Source organism: Cebus imitator, unplaced genomic scaffold, assembly GCF_001604975.1.
Source record: "Cebus imitator isolate Cc_AM_T3 unplaced genomic scaffold, Cebus_imitator-1.0 Scaffold107, whole genome shotgun sequence".
NCBI classification, from domain to species: Eukaryota; Metazoa; Chordata; class Mammalia; order Primates; family Cebidae; genus Cebus; species Cebus imitator.
The window spans coordinates 2,670,107-2,673,814 of record NW_016107422.1 but is presented as its reverse complement, the minus strand read 5'-3'; the positions used below and the strand labels follow the sequence as shown (position 1 = coordinate 2,673,814).

The 3,708-nt window shown below is 49.5% G+C and overlaps 1 pseudogene; it reads right to left on the bottom strand.

Moving 5' to 3' along the window:
- Positions 1-2,642: 2,642 nt before the first annotated feature.
- On the bottom strand, positions 2,643-3,148 carry LOC108310713 (annotated as a pseudogene).
- Positions 3,149-3,708: the final 560 nt, after the last annotated feature.

Below are 3,708 nucleotides of genomic sequence, written 5' to 3'. Positions count from 1 at the left end.
CACCTGCCTCGGCCTCCCAAAGTACTGGGATTACAGGCGTGAGCCACCGCGCCCGGCCTCTTCTAGAGAACTTCTTATGGGACGTAATCACTTTTCCCCTGCTGCATGGCAACATGCAACATTGAACCCAACGCTAGATGAGGCTACTGGGCACATACTTATCCAGATATTCTTAGCTTCTTAGGGGAAACCAGATGACTGTGAAGCCATCAGATAAGACATACTTCTGAAAAGAAATGGAATGCATTTTTATTGGCAGAGCCAAGATGATGTATGGCTTGAAATCTGTTTTACAAATAAACTTACACATAAATTGTCCATCCACTGCTTGGAAATCTTTCTTCGCGTTTGAGGAGCTGTCAGTGAGTCTTATTTAGTTTACTGGATATGTAATTCTTCTTTTCTTTGAAAATAATTATTTTTCAAGCAACTGCAGCAAAAATACAACCAATAAAAATCTAGCTATGACAGCATAAACAACCTTTATAGCAGGCATATGCATAGAGTTCTTCCAATAAAAGCAGTTCCTGGCAAGAAAGAGAACAAAAAATTGGCTCATGTGTTTCCAGATAAGCTCTGGACCCCTAAGGGCTGAGAGAAGAGTCCTCACAGCCCATCCCCAACTCCCCATCCCAGACCGGTCCGTGGTTAGGGTGAGGGAGGCAGGGGGTCCCCACTGCCAGGGTGGCTTGGGCTAAGGAGAAGGGACGGGCTGCTCTCAAGGTGGAGTCGGGGGAGACCCTTCCCAAGGCTCAAATTTGGGGCCAGGAAGTCTGATGGACAGTGGCTGAACCCCGCTGCAGGCTCCAGAGGGGCCAGTGGGAGGCCGACCACTGTTCCGGCTCCCCCATTCTCGGTCCAGGCCAATTGTCCCTGAGCGAGGGCGGTGCCAGGGTGGGTGGCGGGGCTGGGGGTGGGGTGGAGGTCCACTTAGGACAATCTGGTCCAGGGGCTCTGCTCTGGGCTGGGTCGACCCGGCTCACCGGGAGGCGGTTTGCTCCGGGCCTTGCCTTCCCTGCGCCCACGTCGCGGTCCCCGCGCCCGGGCGAGCAGCGTGGGGGGCCGGCGCGGGGCTGCTCCCGGGGAGCCTGGGGTTGCAAGTTCTCAGCAGAAGTGCGGGTGCTCATTTATGCTTTTTATAGTAGCTGGAGAAGATGTTATCGCAGCTTGAGAAGAGAAATTAAAATATGTATCCTTCAGGTGCAAATCTACTGTACTTACAGTTTTACTGTTTCTCTGCAGGGGGCTCCATTAATCTTGTAAGAGTGAAATTCCTAAGGAAATTAATTCCCTCCAGTTGGGGTTATTCTCAACTGGTCTTTGGGGGCGGAGTAATTGGAATTTAAGAGCCTCTCTTAAAAGAAAGGAAACGTTGGCCATTTCACTCGAAACAACACTTTTTAATGCCAGGATTTACTCTTTAAAACACTTTTTCCTTCTTTCTCTCCCTGCACCTCTTTGTGTTTCTCGGCTTCCCTTGGTAGGGTTTACAAAGACCCCCAACAGGTGGGACCTCCCCTCCCAGTTTTCCTGAGGCTGACTGGGCATTCCTCTCCATGTGGGTTATTTGTAGCCCCCACCCCGCTTCTTCCACACTGGCAGGCTGAGGACCACGGGGCCGCAGGAGGGAATGAGGCATCATGAAAAGTTCATGGCTAAATCATTTCCTTGCCTGTTTAGGAGCAGTAAATGTTAGTTGTCATTACCCAGCAAAATCATTACACCTCAATTTCTCTCTCTCTCTCTCTCACATGCGCGTGCACGCACACACACACCCCCTTTAAAATACAGTCAATTCACAGGCAAGAGGTGGAGTTTTTTTGCTGCTAGGAAAGCATCCTCCACTGGTGCTTGTGCTTCAGGTCTCAGGCCCAAGCTTCAGCCCCCAGGCCCAGAGCCCCAGGTCTTTATTCTTCAGGCTATGGGAACCCCACCACCACCCCCAAGAAGGAAAAGAACATGGCTAAATGCGGGCATGGTGGCGCATGCCTGTAGTCCCAGCTGCTTAGGAGGCTGAGGCAGAAGAATTGCTTGAACCTGGGAGGCGGAGGCTGAGTGAGCAGAGATTGTGTCACTGCACTCCAGCCTGGGCAACAGAGCAAGACTGTCTCAAAAACAAACAACAGGGCCGGGCGCGGTGGCTCAAGCCTGTAATCCCAGCACTTTGGGAGGCCGAGGTGGGTGGATCACGAGGTCAAGAGATCGAGACCATCCTGGTCAACATGGTGAAACCCCGGCTCTACTAAAAATACAAAAAATTAGCTGGGCATGGTGGTGCGTGCCTGTAATCCCAGCTACTCAGGAGGCTGAGGCAGGAGAATTGCCTGAACCCAGGAGGGGGAGGTTGCGGTGAGCCGAGATTGCGCCATTGCACTCCAGCCTGGGTAACAAGAGTGAAACTCCGTCTCAAAAACAAACAAACAAACAAACAAACAAACACACACAAACAAAAAAACTGGCCAAAAAGATATGATCTGACCTATCTTGTTTGACTGTATACGTCATGAGACCCCATTCTAGAGAGGGTCTTGCCCCATTACCCAGAAGGAAGGAGGCTGCACAGAAGCCAGGAAGAATCTGAACACCAGTCAGGCCTTGCTGGGTTTTCCCAGTCCGCTCTTTTTAAAAGATAAAACACAAAGTCAGATTGATTGGAGTTGTCCACAGTCAGCAATGGTGATCTTCTTGCTGGTCTTGTTATTTCTGGACCTGGAGCACTCCTGGACTTCCACAGTGTTCGTGCCTTCTTTCACCTTGCCAAAGACCACACGCTCGCCATGCAAGCAGTCAGTGTTGGCAGTGCAGATGCAAAACTGGGAACCGTTTGTGCTGGGTCCAGCATTTGCCATGGACAACATGCCCGGACCTGTATGCTTCAGGCTGAAGTTTTCATCATCACGTTTCTCCCTGTAGATGGACTTGCCACCAGTGCCATTATGGCGTGTGAAGTCACCACCCTAACACAGGAACCCTGGAATAATTCTGTGAAAGCAGGAACTCTTAATGACAAAGTCCTTTCTCTCCACGGTCAGAGCACAAAAGTGTTCTGCTGTCTTTGGAATCTTGTCTTCAAACAGCTTGAAGGACTGTGATGGCCCCAGGGCTTGCCACTGATGGTCGTGTTGAAGAACCTGGTGGGACTGACCATGGTGGGTAGCAGGGGGCTGGGGGACAGGGCATCCGTCAGCATCTGCGAAGCCCCAGTCAGTTCTGCTAGCATAAGGGCAGACATCTTTGTCCAATTGTATTTCTACACTACTGTCCATACTTTGTTGAACCTAAGCATAAAAACAGTTTTCCCTGTATCTTTGAGTCTTCACTCTGTGGGCTTCCGTGTCACGAGAAAACTGTGATCAAATAAATCTGTAAATTTGTATATCTTTCTCCTATTAATCTGCCTTTTGTCAGTGATTCTCAGCACCTACAATAATAACTACTAAAAGAGCAGAAATGAAAGTGTTATCCAGGAGTTTTCACAGCATTTTTTTAAAAAGAGTCTGCTCTGCAGCTGGTTTGTCCTATTTTTAGCAAATTCTATTTAAAAGGAAAATCAGCATTTATAAAACAGCCACATTTGAGGGGTGACTACTGCTTTTTTTTTTTTTTTTTTTTTAGACGGAGTTTCGCTCTCGTTACCCAGGCTGGAGTGCAATGGCGCGATCTTGGCTCACCGCAACCTCCGCCTCCTGGGTTCAGGCAATTCTCCTG